We start from the raw sequence: 19,221 nt of genomic DNA on the forward strand, positions 1-19,221 counted from the left end.
ACCTGAAGCCAGTGGCTATGGGGCAACTTAAATGCACCTGTAGCCAGTGTTAAATATTCTAAGTCTTTTATATTTTCCTGCAATAGTGGTGCATGCCAGTGGCTACAGAGCAACTTATATGCACCTGTAGCCAGTGTTAAATATTCTCAGTCTTTTATATTTTCCTGCAATAGTGGTGCATATATGTTGCACGGTAGATGGCACCATACCTGATTGGCTACCAAATTTTTTTACAGTCAGGTGAACCCAGAAGAGAAGACTCAAGTGGGCATTCCTGAAAATGACTAGCAAGGAAAAGGATCCTTTCACCAGATCCCAATCTTGAACCCTACAAAAGCTGCCTGCTTGTAGAAATTAGAAGCAATCCAGTGATGATGAAGTCATCAATTGAGCTAGTGTGAATTCCAAGTTTATGGTGCTGCGCATTATATTAAAATAGTAAGATATTCTAGTGATTTAGATTGTACAAGGATAACAGTACTGCACGATTTTACCTTTTAGGTTTGGTCTGTGGAGGATATAAATATCAATGGATATGAGGTGAATTGGGCTATGTGATGTTTGGTTAATAAGTTTGAGAAAGAGAAAAAGGGTGTTTGGGATTTCGGCTTTTCAAGGTTTAGACAAGGCTACTGAACTGCTTTCTGCAGAAATTGGGGTATTGACCAGTAATGGCAATAAGAATGGTGGTCTTGCCAGGGGTTTTGATGATGGAAAGGTGTCGACGTAAGGGATGTGGAAGTGGCCATAAGTCCAAGTCGTGTTCTTGGAAGCTCTGCATCTATTATGCCTTCTTCTAAGTTCGTCAAGAATGTGGGTCAGGTTTTTCACTGTTTTAAGTCCTTTCTGTGATGTTTTCCTGTTCATGTCTAAGTAAGAACAGTTTAGGCTACAGTGTTCAAGTGGGATCATGCTATTAACTGTTCAAAGCAACTAACAGTAGGCTACAGTGTTCTAGTGGGATTATGCTATGAACTGTTCAATGCAACTATCAGTTTAGGCTATGATGTTTTCTGTGATCTTTACCTTTTTCTCGTGAAAGCCTGAACATGTACAGACTAAGGGATGTAAAGTTATGTGAAATCAAAATGTTATCCATCTAAAGTCTACTGAGTATGTGAAAAAAAAAAATTAAAAAGGAGAATGCACAGAAAAGTTGAGCTCCATCAATTCTTTAATTTCCAGAATTGAGAACCCCTAGTATATTATTGATAAGAGTGCTTTTCGCATCTGCTTTGGGCCCGATGAGCAACAATGTTGTAACAGTTGGAATCTGGTAATCACATATATTCATACCACTAGTCTCTACAAGCCAACTTCCAGGTTTGTAAATGCCAATTGATTAGACAACCATGAAGAAATATAGGAAACTGCAGTTGCTCCCACCCAAGCAGTGGCTTCATGGAAGCACTACACATTATTGTACGGAAATGTACTCCTCTCCGTCATATACATTGTTCTGCAGCAGCTGCCATGTCTGCCCCTGCCCATCTTCTCCTTCGCCGCCTCCCACAATCCTAGAAAATGTTGAGTTTGTAGCTTCAGTCAGATTGATTCGATCATGAGATACATGGTTGATGGCAAATCATCATTTAAATAAATATTCTTATATATATATATATATGGTTATTTATTATTAATATATTATTAATATATTATTAGTATCTAATGAATGATTAACCATAGAGACATGTCTTGTGTCTCTCCATGAAACATGTTTCCTGTCATATTTATAAGTCTCCAAATCTGCATTTGGAAAGCACCAATAACAATGGCAGTGTTATTACATTTGCAAAAATGATCCCTGTTACTCTACATGGTATCAGAGCAGGCTGCGAATATAAAATTAAGTGGGAACAACAGAAGACATTGCAATCAGGATTGGCAGAATAGTATACCGCCATGGTTGATCTCTATGACCACAAGCTATGGCATCAACATATAGAGAAGTATTTTTGGTGTTGAAGACTGGACGGCATCCATAGAATTAATTTTTCTTACCCTAACCAATAGAAACATCAAACCCCATACATGCAAAGTAATTGGCTTGAAATCTCCACGTATTAACAACTAAATGAGGATATTAGCAATGGAAGAGAAGCCAGTGACTAATAATCCTAGTCAGCACCTGCAACCAAATACAACAGTTCGAAGGCACTGAGGAACTATTGTCATCGCATCTAAGGAATATGGTAGTTAAGTAATGAATAGGAGTAATCGTATTAAAAATGCAAGCAGAGTAGAAACTGATAAGAATCAAAAATTTCTAATAAGAGACAAAGGTAACATCTAGACATCAGACCATGAACCAGATGGCCCCGACTCAGATCTTTATGTCTATCACTGTAAGCACTGCAGTGCTCATGTACTCATTACAGATGTGGGCATCAAATCATTTTGTAAACCATTATTTGCACTCATGTATAATGGATTTGAAACCCCAATTGCTATATTTGGTAAAAGTTTAAGATGTCTGTGAATCATCTTTTTTGAAAATTTGGAGCCTTTTAGGGGGTACCCAGCCTGCGAGACATCCATAATTGGGACTATCCTTCGATAATATGGAATGGGAAATATAATTCAACAGATTGGAAACAATATGTTTACATAACTTCGACAGTGGACATTCCTCAGACGTGCCACAATGCTTGAAGATCTGAGCGTTCTTATTGATAAGGAAACTGTGTTGCTGGTATTGTCAAACCTCAGACCCATGCGAAGGCCTGTAATCCTTTCTTCATAACTAAACCAGCATGCCCCCGTCAGCAATCCGTGTCTCCATCCTTGTACATAGAGACCTGTAACTCCCTTTTCATAAGTGAACTAGCATGCTCGTGTGAACAATTTTCAGATCTACCACTGCATAACGTTCTATATGTTCTTATTCATTACTGAATTAACATGCTGATATGGGCACCAATCTGACATCTGTTTATTATGGCTCAATTAACATTGACATAAAAATGCATAAATGTCATCCAAATATCTAGAACAGAAAACTAAAATTTGTTTGTGGCCAAAGTGGCCTCTTCATTAATTCGATAGCATGCAGGGTGAGTTCAAATTTTGAAGCTACCCCGCGAGATAATTTGCATGCCACACATCGGATCGGGATAGCCACCCAATGTAAGCCGGGTAAGACATCGTACACAAGCTCAACCTTTATATAGGCTATAAAAGTGATCATAGAACAATAAGAAGTATATAGTTGGATACAAATATCATTTTCAATCATTTATATATTCATAAGAAAACATTCCTAAAATATATAAATATCTAGTTAACCCTTCTTAAGTTATATATATTCAAGAGCCAAAGTAATAGGAAAAGACTAAGTATATATGTTTCTTGAGAGCAGAAACCCATACAACTTAATATGTTCAGTACACTTGAACATATCAATAAAATATTAAAATAACACTTAGATATATAACAGATCCCTCAATATCAACTCATGGTAGTATGTGGGCCAACTAATCATGACTAGTATCATTACTACTATTGAGAGTAAGGATCTTAAAAAGAAGTCACCTTTGGCAATAAGAAGCATAAGAATTTCGCTTTAATATTGCAAAGAAGCTAACAATGGAAATCATAGATAATCCATTCACTACAACAGTAATCAGAACAAAGCAAAAAAAATATATCACAACTAATTATAAAACTATAATATATCACAACTAATTATAAAACTATCACATCACTTCTTCCATTGTTAACTCATAGAAAGTTATCAAAATCAATCTTGCATATTTAGTGAGAATAGAGGAATTGGGAAAAGTGTCCTGAATTCTTGAACCATTAGAGAAAGGGACATTACAGTGGTAATAAGATACTGTGTGTTGGGGTCCAGACATAATAAGTGACAGTTGGTCACAAGCTAAAACAGATATGGAAGATATTACTGCAAGACTGAATCAAGAAATAGCAGCAAAAAATAATTTCCAACAGCTAAGGATGACGTTTTCCATATTTGATGTCATGCAAAAAATTGTTTGATGATATAAGAGGTGGGAATTTTACATTGAGGGAGGTGAATAATTACCTTATCCAACGTTTCATTCCACATTGGAGGCATATTTTTTATTTGATGCATACGGACCTTCATTGGAGCATTTATATCAAGGATGTTGATGTACAGATAAGTATTTATTGTCTTTGAGTATTACACTTATTTTTTATCATAGTCTCTTGCTTATATGTATGAATAATAAGAGTCATGTGCCCGGATATTATCCTATGCCATTCTTTGGTCGTCTCCAGGGATGCTTGTGCAAGAAGAGGAGAATGGTGCATTAGGTATGCTGCCAAGGCATTAGTACAGGACTCAGATCTATATTTTTTTTGAGGCAACGCAAGAGCTTAGAAGATTGGAGTCTAGAAATACATGTGTGTGACCGCATGATTTTGATGGGCCTACTCTTGTATACATCATGAGGAAGTAATAACTTATCCCCAAAAAGTCAAAAGATCGATATCAGATTCAGAGGGACTCCGACAGGCATCCTTGGGAGAAGAGAGCCTCTAAGGGAGTAACTATAGGACCAGACTTCCCAGCATCATTGTTCAGAGGGAGAATTTTGAGGTGCAATCCCTTGTGAATGATATCTTGTCTACGAGTGAGAAGTTCTAAGTGAAATTCCTTGTAATGCATTCTTCCCTGTCAAAGAGAAGTTGAGATGAAAGCCCTTGTTCCACCCTTTGACTTGGTTCATGGTGGTTACTATTTTGCATATGTGGATTATGTCATGAAAGATGACGATCTTTCATTGATGTATTTTCAGAGGATTGCTATTGTAAGGTGACGATCTTATCAATAGCTTGACCTGTTATCATGACAAACTACTTTAAGTTGCTGTCCATATTGCTGGTAGTCATGATAATGAACATATCATGATTAGACTTCATTTGTTGTCCCAGAGTGCCGAAGATCATGATACTTGTCATGATAGAGACCATGACATTGTGATTTCTTGTTATCTGATAGACTACATTAAGTTGTTGTCCTGAATAACTCATATCCTACTAGGATATAACATATTATTTTGGTAGGCATTAAGAATATAAGTATGATGAATATCATATGATTGGTATTTCTTGTTGAATCATACTTCGGATGATACTGAAAGATAACATCTAAATTGATGGATATTGATTGGTATTTCTTGTTGAATCATACTTCAAATGATATTGAAAGATAACATCTAACTTGATGGATATATGTTGATATCCTTAATATGCCATTCTGAGAATATCATACTTAGATGATATATCTTCATATACTTGAGAGCATAATGTGTTCTATAACAATCCTCCCTAGCTAAGAGGGAGTGTTAAGTTTGTAGCTTTAGTCGGATTGATTCAATCATGAGATACATGGTTGATGATAAATCATCGTTTAAATAAATATTCTTATATATATCATATATTATAATATATAATACATTATGTATATGGTTATTTATTATTAATATATTATTATTATCTAATGATGATTAACCGTTGAAGCATGTCTCTTCATGAGACATGTCTCCCCTCATATTTATAAGTCTTCAAATTTAAATTTGGAACACACCAATAACAATGACAGTGTTATTACATTTGCAAAAAAAGATCCCTGTTACTCAACAAAAAAGTGGGGGAAATCCTCAAATGGTGCAGCTAACCAAGGTGGAGCTTTGGAAGACTAGATCCAAAGGTTCTTGGAACTCTCCTAAGACTGACGGATTTTTTTTTTTTGACATTTTTGAATTCAAAAAATAATAATAAAGCCCTAGGAAAATTAAGATCAACCAATCAAAAAAAGAAATTGTTGATAAGAAATTAATTTTAAAATAAATTTGTCTTTAAATTTTAATTTTTTGAAGTATATGTATGCAACATTATGAAGCAATGAAGTATATTGTTGCTTAAAACTTTCAGATTGCATTTAAAATAGGAAAACCAAACATAAAGCATGAGATTTGTAACATAGCATAGAAAATACAATGCTGATGATATTATGAAGTAATTGGTAAAAATTTGTTTGTTATTAACAGAGACTGAGAGGTCTATGTATACAAAACAATGAAACGATATTTCCTTAGGAAAGGATCGTAAAGAATAGAAACTTTCTATTCTAGCTAAAAGAAAGCTAACAGTTATCTACAAACTAACTCAATATTAGAAACATTCTAATATTTACAATAGATAATCATTAACTAATAATAGAAGCTTATCTATTATTGTAATACCCTCCCTTAATGGTTAATCTATCCACAACACCAAGTTGTCCTCTGAATTGGACAACCTTATCAAGACCAAGAGGCTTGGTGAGAATGTCTATAGTCTGATCCGTGATGGGAACAAACTGCAAGTCTATTGTCCTGTCTTCAACCAGCTATCGTATGTAGTGATAGCAAACATCCACATGCTTGGTTCATTCATGGAAGAGTTGATTTCGTGCTAACTTGATAATGCCTTCTGTTGTCACTTAGGTTTGCACCCTTGTCCAAGGCCTCTGTGCGAGGACAACCTAGTGAAACATGGAAACAACCTCCAAACTGTGGGACTTGAACTGCGAGGTTGAGTCTCCGGAGAAGGTTTGCTTCCTCTTACTATCAGGGCGCACCTATCTACTCTTGGAGAGGAAAAGGGAGAAGGAGAGCACGAAAGCAAATCTACCTAGTCTAATCTAAGGAGGTGATGCACCTAAATAGAGTGTTCGGACCAATTCTCTACCCATACATGCGCTACTGAACCAGAATGAAACTAAGGATATTACACATCCAGACTTGCTTTAATCAAATAACCACATGCAGATCAAAAAACCAAGACGAATGACACAAGGAAGAAATTCACTTATATATCATTCACAGGCCAGCAGAGATACAGTCATGCGAATTATAGATTTCCACAAAACAATGGCACAGGCAAAGAATTCTTGCACTTAATACCAATGGTTGAAGGAGATAAATAGAGAATCAGACAGTTCAGAGGCACAGGGGAGTTCACACTAGAATTGCAGAGCAAAAGCAAAGGAAAAATTCAGAGAGAAAAGTCCCCTACAAAAACAATAAAATTTGCCTTTATAGTTCAGGCATAACTGAGATCTTTTGCTGCTGAAGTGACCCTGCAGCTACCTGCCATTAAGTCCCGCGGAGGACAATCATGGAAATCTGAGGAAAATCTGATCTTGTTGCAACTGGTGTCCTGAGAGGACTGAAAACGGCGCTATCGATGTTCTGACTGGGTAGATGGATCGACTGAGACAGTGGAGTGTTCTTCTCCATTCTGCATTCATTCCGGGTAGGTCGAGTTTGATCACGAAGATCAGATCGCACAACAAAATCGATCACCTCGCTTTTAAGGTTCATGAATCAGCAGGGTCAGCGAGGTCAAACGGTTCCACATGCTGATTGGGCCACGCGGGCCAATCGCATTCTTTCCTCCTGCCGTTCTGGACACCTTTTCCACATTGACCACTCCTTTTATTGAACTAACCGCGCCACCCTTCAAACTGTTATCGTTAACTGTAGCAATCACACTAACTGCCAACCGTCAACCGCCAACTTTAGCCGAGCCAGCGAGACACGTGTCAACAAGGCGCTATGTCGCCATAGTATCCGCCATGCAACTTCGGAAGGCGAGATAGCGCCCACCGTCGATCTGCCTTAAATCTAACGATCGTGGAGACTCGTCGTACCACTATACTATTCTTACCCCGGGCCCATCATATCTGGCGCCACCTCAGCAACCGCACCAGACTCGAATGACACCTGGCAGTACCTGACTGACGTACCCTAGCGAGACCTGGCCCCGCTGATCCACGTGGCGAAAGGGCGCTATGTCGCCATGGTAAAGATCGCACAACTTCACCATGGCGACATGGCGCCTTCCGTCAATTCTCCTTGATCTGACGGCAAGCAAGATATACTGCTCCTCAGTGTATCAATCAATGGAAACCGGCCACGTATCGCTGTCTGTATTTCCTGCGCCTCCGACCCTGGACCCACGAGGACACGTGTCCTCCAAGCGCCATGTCGCTAACATAAAACTCGTGCGGATTATCCATAGCGCGATGGCACCTGCTGTTGATCTCTGCAAATCCGACGGTGGAGAAGTTAACCTTTTACTGCACTGGCCGCATTGAAGATCTGGTCCCATGCGCTGACTGTATTCTGACCTGGCATACGTGGTTGTTCCCCATTGGCCTAACGAAGCACCACCTTGGTTTGACAAGGCACCAACCTAGAGGGTCCGTACTGCTTTGACCCTACTGAGGGACACGTGGCGCCCAGGCGCTATGTCGCTGACATAAAACTCGCGCAGCTTTTCCATAGCGCGATGGTGCCCATCGTAGATCAACTTCAATCTGACAATCAGAACCACCTCGTACTCTACACATCCTTCCCTCTGAAAATCGCTGGGCCCATGAACCACATATGCTCTGACTCATACACCTGGCACCTCTCTATTGGCCTTCGAAGCATCAACCTGGCAAATTCTGGTACTGTTTAATCCTGACCACGCCATGTGTCAACCAAGCGCTATGTCGCTAATGGAAAACTCGTGAGTTTTCTGTTGGCGCCATGGCGCCTTGCCGCCTTTTGAAACTTTCCGGCCCGTGAAACTGACCGCCCGCCGCTAACTTTCCCGGTGACGCAACCTACCCGCCGTCAGACCTTTCCGTCGAGCGCTATGTCGCTATGAAGATTTTCCGACCAACACACGATAGCGACATAGCGCCCACGGTGCCGTGGAACCTTTCCGACCCGCCGTGAAACTTTTCTGACCCGCCAAAGAGTCTTGGACGACCTACAAACTGGACCCACCGGACACACGTCAACAGGGCGCGATGTCGCTAACATAAATCTCGCACAACTTCACCATAGCGAGACAGCGCCCTCCGTAGATCTGCCTCAGATCTGACGACAAAGAACTTGTGGGCCGCAAAATATATCATAAGGTTTAAAACTTTAGTATTTTTTAATGTTTCACAGGTATTTGACTATGGATATTTCAAAGGCGAGAAGGGCAATATGAATTATGAATTTTGGCGAGAAAGTTAAAATACAACACCTTCATTATCAACAAACAAAGTGGTCAATCCTGCTAGTGAGATCAGCATATCCCCAAGCATCCAACGAAGCCAAAGCGCTCCAAATCCTGCCTTAACAGTCCCTCTATATTCGGCCTCTATGGAGAATAGAGAAACTACCTACTGCTTCTTACTGGTCCATGTGACGGCACTGAATCCCAAACTGAACACATATCCAAAAGTTGACTTTTTATCGTCAATAGAGCCTACCCAATCTGAACCTGTGAACCCACTGAGTCTAGGATTAGAACTTCAAAAGTAAAGAAGTCCATAATCTGAAGTGCCCTTCACATAACGAAGCACACGCTTTGTTGCCATCCAATGATCAATCTTGAGAGCTGTCATAAAGCATGAGATATTGTTGACTATGAAACTGATATCAAGCCTAGTAGCAAAGAGGTAGATGAGGTTGCCTACTAGTTGCCTCTATGTAGTATCATCAACGGGAGGAGAATCAAACTTGGCTAATAACTTGAGACCTTTCTCCGTGGGTGTAGATGTAGGCTTGCAATCCTCCATACGGAATTTGTCTAACATAGCCCTGGCATATTTGGATTGAGAGATGAATATACCAAAATATTGTTGCCAAATCTCAACATCTAGGCAATAATGCATGAGCCCTATGTCGGTAAAATGTATAATGTAGCCGACGGGTAGAATAGCATCTGAACAGGTGCGTGACGCTTGAGTCGCCCCTTCGGAAAAGTATATGTACACGTCCGAGATGGACTTTGGAATCATCATTGTAATCAAGAGATCATTATAGTCATTGTAATCGGATTGTAATCTGCAAGTGCCTACATGAATAAAGTACCTATTCTAAATTGAATCGTGTTATACATGCGTTGAACTTCTTACCCTATGCAGTAAACATTTGGCGTCGTTGCCGGGAACGAACCCGGGTCACCCGTGTGACAGGCGGGAATACTCACCACTATACTACAACGACTACCGGGGAAGCAAAAGTAGAGCTGAAGATCAGGAAAGAACAGGTCTACAAACTAAGGGCAGAGGTGAATGAGTTGCGGACGCGGACGGCCACTACGCCAGGGACACATCCCTCTGTCTAGTACTTATGCATTGATGCATTTTGCTAATAAAATTTTGTTAAGGAATTTTGTTGTATTGTCGTTCGAAGACGACCTTTCTTTTTGGGGGGGATGATGTTGTCGGTAAAATGTATAATGTAACCGATGGGTAGAATAGTATCCAAACGGGCGCGTGACGCTTGAGTCACCCCTTCGGAAAGGTATATGTACACGTCCAAGATGGGCTTTGGAATCATCGTTGTAATCGAGAGATCATTATAGTCATTGTAATCGGATTGTAATCTGCAAGTGCATACATGAATAAAGTACCTATTTTGAATTAAATCATGTTATACATGTGTTGAACTTCTTACCCTATGCAGTAAACACCTTATTAATGATTTAGCATCAGTAGAAGTAACTAGTGTTTATCTGATATAATAATTTGTATTTATACTTTGATAAATTGTTACTGTTTACTCATGAAACACACACACACATATATATATGCTTGGATTTATCTATGTATTCTCAGCATAACCCTCGACTGATGCCTATCGGCAGTATTGCCTTATTAATATTAATGTAGTAAAACATTTACATGAACCAGCACTTTAATATCAATGAATCAAAGGTTTATTAGTATCGGTTTGTTTGTTTAAAAAATCATACCATCGAAGAGGCATGTCTCTACGTGGCCAAAGGCCACATAGAGCCATGACTCTACGGTGGTCGTGGCTCACATTTCTTATATAAAAGTAAGCAGATCGCTGTGGCAAAACATATCAATACACAGCATATATTCCCAGCGATCTGCAAACAAGTCAATATTATATATTTCAATAAATACTAACTTGCAAGAGCATCAGAACAGCTAGCATACAAGTCATATCATCAGTCATTCTCAAGAGCAAAGGATCTAAACTAATTCAATCAAAGGTCATACTTATTTAAAGCCATACTCTGCACTTCTGCAATACAAGTAAGATCATCAGTTGCTTCCTCATTTATTGTAATTGTTTTATCTATCAGAAGATCCATAAAACTTAACATGATATCAAAGTCATTCTGATAAGAAAAACCATTACACAAAATATATATATATATATATATATATATATATATATATATATGATCTCAGTTTTGAAAAAGGGGCTAAAACTCTAAATTATTAAAATGGTGAATCATGTGAGACTAGAAGATAGGCTTGAGGGTGCATCTAATTTCTCTTCATAGAAAATTACAGTAATGATAATATTAAGGGAAATGGAATTAGAAGAATTTATTGAATCAAACATGGCTATGCCTGAAAATGGACCAGAAAAAGTAGCATGGAAAAGACATAATAACAAAGCCATGAAGATCATTATAGATTCAGTAAAAGATTATATCCTACCATCCATATCTAGTCCCAAAACTGCATTTGAAATATTCTCCACAATTCGAGATACATTTGAAATCTATAATACTAGTAGATTATTAACTTTAAAACAAGATCTACTATACATAAAAATGAAAAATGGAGAATCAATCACCTCATATTTTTTAAGAATTTCTGAACTAAAAGATCAACTTGCAACAATGGACAGTCGAGTTGATGACAAAGAACTCAGCATGATAGCACTGAGAGGTCTTCAACTATCATGGGAAACATTTATTCGAGGATTAAGTTCTTGACCCGAACTTCCAAAATTTGATATATTAAAAAATGAATGCACTCAAGAAGAATCTAGACTAGTCTCAAGTGGACTGAGTACAAATCAATAGGGAGAAATCCAAGCACTTCATGTAAAATCAAATAAGAAGAGAAAATTCAAATACAACAAAAAGGAGTCTAACAAATCTTACAAGCAACATGATTGGTCAAAAGTTAGATGTTTTAAATGTGACAAAATTGGTCACCCCCACAAATTCTATCCTGAAAAGAAAAGAATTCAACCAGCCTTAGCAGAAAATCAAAGAAAAGGGTGAAGAGAAATAAGGAAGAGAAAACTATGCGCTTTACTTAGCCCTTTAAAGTGAATTAAACTCTAATAACAACACTTGGATCATCGACAATGGAGCATCTCGACACATCACCAATTTTAAAGACAAATTTGAAACCCTCTCTGAACAAGCCTCAGAAGAAGTCACCATTGGAGATAACCCTAATCATCCTATCAAAGGAATTGGTTCCTGTTCAATTCAACTAAATTCAAGAAACACACTACAACTCAAGAATGTTTTATATGTACCAAGAATAAAAAGAAACCTAATTTCTATTTCTGGTCTTACTGATCAAGGTTTCATAATCACATTTCTAAAGGACAAAGTTCTAGCTTGGCCCAAGAATTCTAATATTAAGAAAGCCATTTCTATTGGATTTAAAGATGGAAGTCTTTATAAACTTTGTAATAGCCAATACGAAAAATTAGCTCGAGTCATGAAACCTCAAAATCCACTGAAATTTGGCTTAGGAGGCTAGGTCACCTTCACTATCGAGCATTATTGTCCTTGGGAAAAATTGTAAAAGGTCTTCCTAGCCTAAAAACTAATCACTCAAATATTTGCAAAGGATGTGCCTTAGGCAAAAACACTAAACAATCATTTCCTAAAAGTGATCACAAATCTAAATGCATCCTTGAATTGATCCACACTGATCTTTGTAGTCGGATGTTTGTACCTTCTCTTAATGGATGCCTCTTCTATATAATTTTTATTGATGATTACTCTAGAAGAACCTGGATTTATTTCTTGGAACAAAAGGAATCAACTGAAGTCTTCGCAAAATTCAAAGAATTCAAAGCCTTAGTTGAAAATCAGTTAGGACATAAAATAAAAACGCTTAGATCAAACAATGGAGGTGAATATATTTCTGATATTTTTAAAAAAATTTGCATTACTATTGGGATTAAGAGGGAGTTTTATGTACCTTATAATCCTCAACAGAATGGAATTGCGGAACGTAAAAACAGATCAATTGTTGAATTAGCCAGAGCAATGATGCACGATCAAAACCTTCATACTTCCTTCTAGGCCGAAGCATCTAACGCTGCAGTCTACATTCAAAACAGATGCCCGCACTCAGTTTTAGAAAATATTCTCTGGCATCAAAACTGACCTAAGTCATTTAAGAATTTTTTGATATCTAGTTTATATTCACATACCTAAAGAGAAAAGAACAAAACTAGAACCCTCTAGGAAAAAGGGAATATTCATTGGATATAGCGAAATAACTAAAGGATACAAAATCTTCATTCCAGGACAGAGAACAATTGAGAGTAGCAGAGATGTAAAATTTGAAGAAGATATTGCCTTTAAATTTTTCAGAAACAGTGATGAATCTATTACTGAGTCTATTTCTAAAGAAGATCAACAAATAGGAATTGAGAGGGAGAATGATTTTGAACCATCCTCTACCACTGTTATTCATGAAGATTCTGAAAATACCAATAATAAAAAGAGGCCACTCTGGGCTAGGAAAATGATAGAAGAAAATCATGTTGAACCTAATGAAGTAATGCGAGACAACAAACGAACAAGAAATCAATTGTGCTATGTTGCATTATTAACTGAACTTAAAAAATCAATACCTTCTAGTGTTAAAGAAGCACTTTCAAATTAATCTTGGAAAGAAGCAATGATTGAAGAATATAACTCTATTAAAAAATGATGTATGGGATGTTGTACTAAGACCTAAGGATAAATCAGTTGTCTCTTCCAAATAGTTGTTCAAAATTAAACATGCATCTGATGGTAGCATCGGAAAATACAAAGCCAGATTTGTAGCACGAGGGTTCTCACAAAAAGAAGGCATCGATTATGAAGAAACTTTTGCTCTAGTTGCTAGATATACTTATGTTAGAACCATCTTGGCTATTGCAGCATCCAAGGGATGGAGGGTACACCAAATGAATGTCAAAACAACATTCCTCAATGGCAAGATTGAAGAAGTCGTCTATATCGAGCGACCAGAACGGTTCGATACTCTTGACCACAAAACTCATGTCTGTAAGTTAAAGAAAGCTCTTTATGGTCTCAAACAGGCTCCCAAAGCTTGGGTATGAAAGGATAGACAACTACCTACTGAAGTTAGGATATTCCAAAAATGAAGCTAATCCCAACTTATATTTCAAAACTGATGGTGATGATATGATTATCTTTGTGTTATATGTTGATGATTTGTTGATAACAGGTGAGGAATATCTCATAGAGAAATGCAAACAAGAGCTCATAGTAAAATTTGAAATGAAAGACTTAGGTCTACTTCACTACTTTCTTGAATTAGAAATATGACAGTAGGATAGTTGCATTATTCTGAATCAGGGAAACTATACAGTAGATATCTTAACTAAAATTGGGATGATGGAATGTAAACCTGCAGCTACTCCTATGGAAGTAAATCTACATAAGTTGAAAGATGATGTGATCAAATCGTGACCTACAGATTCTACTTACTACAGGCAAATTATTGGATCTTTAATGTATTTGGTTAATACTCACCCTAACATATGCTATGCTACTCACACCTTATGTCAGTTTATGTGTGCACCAAAGAAGATACATCTACATACAGCTAAATACATTCTGAGATACTTGAGAGGTACTATTGGAATGGGAATCAAATATGAGAAAGTCAACATCGAACTTCATGGATATTCAAATTCTGATTGGGCAGGCAGTCTTATTGAACATAAAAGTACTTCTGGATATTGGTTCAATCTAGGATCTGGCATGATTTCTTGGTCCAGCAGAAAACAGACTTCAGTTGCATTAAGTTACACCGAATCAGAATACATTGCATCTTCCTTGGGTGCCAGAGAAATGGTATGGTCACGGAAGTTGTTGGCAAACTTGTTCAAAAGACCTTTGAAGCCCACTGTGATTCATTGTGATAATCAAAGTTGCATCAAGCTTTCATCCAATCTAGTATTCCACAATCGCTCCAAACATATTGAAATTCCTTTTCATTACATTTGAGATATGGTGAATCGAGGAATCATTCAATTAGAGAATATCTGTACTAATGAGCAAATAGCTGCTATCTTTACCAAGCCTCTTACTAAAGTGAAGTTGAAATACTTCAGAGAAAAACTTGGTATGATTAATTTGTAATATTGAATATTATATCAAATTTAAATTCATGTGTGTTTATGCTTCTATTGTTTGTTAGTAGCACCATATGTAATGAAAGGTGACGATCTTTCATGTACATATTTATTCAAAAGGTAATTATTTACAAGGTGACGATCTTGTAAGTAATAGGCCTGTTATCATGGACATCTCTAGACATTGCTTCAAGCAATTAGAGATCATAGATAACAAACTCATGTTATTATCATGGACATCTCTAGACATTGCCTTGAGCAATTAGAGATCATGAGTAACAAATTTTCATGGACATCTTTAGACATTGCTGCAAGCAATTAGAGATCATGAAATCTTATGTTATTACTATGGACATCTCTAGACATTGCCTTGAGCAATTAGAGATCATAGGTAACATTCTCATTGTGGTTACTCTAGATATTGTTTCAGACAATTAGAGTTTTAATATGCATTACGATAACTGTTCATAATTTTGTGATTTTTGTTATCTAACTTATAATTGTTTCATTGTGTGAAGATCATATAAAGTGATCAGATTTACTATGCTGAAATTCAAATGGTATTTTACTTCTCCCTTGCTAAAGAGGGAGTGTTAATGATTTAGCATCAGTAGAAGTAACTAGTGTTTATCTTATATAATAATTTGTATTTATACTTTGATAAACTGTTATTGTTTACTCATCAAACATATATATATATGCTTGGATTTATATATGTATTCTCAGCATAACCCTCGACTGATGCCTATCGGCAATATTGCCTTATTAATATTAATGTAGTAAAACATTTACATGAACTGACACTATAATATAAATGAATCGAAGGTTTATTAGTATCGGTTTGGTCGTTAGGAAATCACACCACCAAAGAGGCATGTTTGGCCACATAGAGCCATGACTCTACAGTGGTCGGTGGTCATGGCTCACATTTCTTATATAAAGGTGAGCAGATCATTGTGGCAAAACATATCAATACACAGCATATATTCCCAGCAATCTACAAACAAGTCAATATTAAATATTTCAGTAAATACTAACTTGCAGGAGCATCAAGATAGTTAGCATACAGGTCATATTATCAATTATTCTCAAGAGCAAAGGATCTGAACTAATTCAATCAAAGGTTATACTTATTTAAAGCCACACTCTGCACTTCTACAATACAAGTAAGATCATTAGTTGTTTCCTCATTTATTGTAATTGTTTTATCTATCAAAAGATCTATAAAACTTAACAAGCCCAAGGTCAGTCATATCAAAAGACTGACATAAATTCAGTTTGATTCCCTTAATCAAAGATGTCAAGCAGCCAATGATGATCAAATCATCCACATAAATAACTAGAAGGATGATGTCACTATTAGCAGTCTTGATGTACAAATTTGAGTCTGAAGAACTCTTCTGAAAACCTTGATCGCTAAGGTACTTATCAATTTTCATGTACCATGCCCGAGGGGCTTGCTTCAAGCCATGGAGAGCTTTCACTAATCTGAGAACCTGATGTTCTTTACGGACAACCTTAAAACTAGGAAGTTGCGTCATGTAGACCTCTTCATGGAGATCACCATTCAAGAAAGCAATCTTGACATCCATCTGATGGACCGCCCAGCCAAACTATGCTCCATGGTTAGGACTAATATGATTGTGCTCATCTCTGCAGTAGGAGCAAAAGTCTTCTCATGATCAGTGCCCTGATGCTGAGAAAATCCCTTTGCAACTAAACGAGCTTTGTACTTATCCAAAGTACCATTAGATTTGTATTTGATTTTGCAAACTCATTTGCAGCCAATGGGTTTCTTCCCTAGTGGAAGATCATAAAGGACCCAAGTGTTATTCTTCAACAGGCTCTAGTGTTCAGATGTCATGGCTTGTTCCCACTCTAGAATTCCTTTAGCCTCGGAATATGTTTGAGGTTCAAACACATTGTAAATGTTGGCCATGAGAGAAAAGTTAACAAATTTTGTAGCTTTCCTATTTTTCTAAGCAGATCTCCCATCGATGAGTTCATCATCATGAAGATCAACAAGTGTCTTAGCCCACCACTTAGGTTGGAGAAGAGAATGACCAATATTAGTATTAGGAAATGCTCTATGATCGGATTCCTCATCAAAAGAATCTAGACCAAACTCAGGTAATGCATCTACAAATCTAGGTGATCCTGCAAGAGAAGTTGGAGGTGTCTATACAGGGTTCACTAGTATAACTAGAGCTGCAGGAGCTACTGAAGACCTTCCATCAATGGACCTAATGGAAGTCTAACTCCCAAATCATGAGCCTTCACAGGCTGGTCTACTAGATCAAGAACAAGAGAAACACACATGAATGGTCCTTGCTGATCATCAAAGACTACATCACGACTATACAGGAGACGAGATGTCTCAGTGTTGATCAAGCAGTAGGCTTTGTGAAGACTATTGTATCCAGCAACCATGAGTTTTTGACTCTTGGTATCCAACTTGGTGCATTATGCATCAAGAATCCAAACAAAAGCAAGGGAGCTAAAAACCTTCACGTGACTGATTCTGGGCTTACGACCTGACCATGCCTCTTTCGGAGTCTTACCTTTGACTGCCATTATAGGTGAGTGGTTCAAAAGATAAACTACAGTGTTAATTGCTTTTACCCAAAACTTCTTCTGAACATGTCTATATTTGAGCATGGATCGAGCCATTCAAGGATTGTTCTGTTCTGATGTTCAACTACACTGTTCTGTTGTGGTGTGTACAGTGTGGTTACTTGGTAGTTGATGCCATAAGTATCCAAGAAGCTAGAGAAATCACTAGAGCAAAATTGCCCCCCATTGTCTGATCTAAGAGCAATAATAGATTTCCCAAACTCTTTTTCAACTAAAGGTTTGAACTTCTAAAATACAAGAAATGCATCTAATTTCTTTTTAAGAAAATACACCCACATTTTTCTACCAAAATCATCAACAAACAACAAAAAAAACTAGGTCCCAAGGACAAAAGGAGTGGCCATAGGGCCGCAGATATCAGCATGAACAAGCTGATGTACCTAAGAAGCTTGCCATTAATTGCCACAGGTGAAAGGTGTGTGATGTTGCTTCCCAGCCTAGCATGCATCACAAACTCCAAGTTGTTGAGTCTGAATCTCTAGCAAACTGAGGACAAGCTCTTACCGAGGAAGCTGAGAGAGACGATGCACATAAAAGTGCCTATATTGTTGATGCTGAAGTGTGCTAACAGAAGTTTGCCAAGCAGCCATAGCTAAGTCCCAAGAGTCACCACAATCAGTAAGGCGAAAAAGACCATAATCCTCAAGACCCACTGCAACAATTGACTAATTCGCCCTATCAGTGATGGTAAATTGATTGAACTAAAGGTGATATCCAACAGTGGAGAATGTTACAGTAATTGACTGACAAGGAGTAGATTTAGTTCCATCCTTGGAACGTAGCACACATCGAGGAAAATGAGATTCCTCCCAACAGACTGAATCTAAATGTTGCTTTTACCAACAACAGTGCACTCTTCTCCGCCACCAAAAATAACACAATCTGAGTAAGGCTAGTAGTCAATGAACCAGTCTCAACAGTGGGTGAAATGACAAGGCACCTGAATCAATGTACCAGGCAGACGACTTCACATGATATGCAAGTCTTTTAGCCATGAAGGCGTAAAAGGCAGATTCCATCTGCTCAATGTCCTCTGCACTATTCACTTTGGGATGCAAATCCAATTGCTTAAATTGGGCAGCTAAGCATTTCCAACATTCAACCTTCATGTGACAAAACTTGTTGCAATAGTTGCATTGAATGTTCTTCTTTCAGGAGCCTTCTGGAGCTGGAGCAAAGGACTTCTGTTGAGAAGACTACTGAGACTTTCCTTTATCCTTCTGAAAGGATTTAGCAGCAAAGGCTTGCTCAATGGAGGTGAAGCTGGAACTGCTACCAAACTATTGTTTCCAGAGATCTTGCTGAAGTAGAAGTGTGCAGAGATCGGTGAACTTTAGATCAACACCAGAAGACGTGATGTTGAGAGTCTCAATAAAATGCTTGTAGGACTTAG

The 19,221-nt window shown here is 37.7% G+C and overlaps 1 protein-coding gene across 3 annotated transcripts in view; it reads right to left on the minus strand.

Annotated features, from left to right (window-relative positions):
• Nucleotides 1-19,221, minus strand: part of LOC149568823 (Peptidase M50 family protein) — a 58,983-nt gene that overhangs the window by 26,349 nt on the left and 13,413 nt on the right. The window contains exon 1 of one of the 3 annotated variants that reach the window (XM_089821702.1): nucleotides 13,019-13,146. The exons of the other annotated variants lie outside the window; for them this stretch is intronic. The gene's annotated coding sequence lies outside the window, so the exon portion shown is untranslated. Of the gene's footprint in view, nucleotides 1-13,018; nucleotides 13,147-19,221 lie in introns of those variants that run through there. 3 annotated transcript variants of the gene reach the window in all.

The sequence above is a fragment of the Cupressus sempervirens genome, chromosome 3 (assembly GCF_028749045.1).
Source record: "Cupressus sempervirens isolate cs-2001-9-10 chromosome 3, ASM2874904v1, whole genome shotgun sequence".
Taxonomy (NCBI): Eukaryota; Viridiplantae; Streptophyta; class Pinopsida; order Cupressales; family Cupressaceae; genus Cupressus; species Cupressus sempervirens.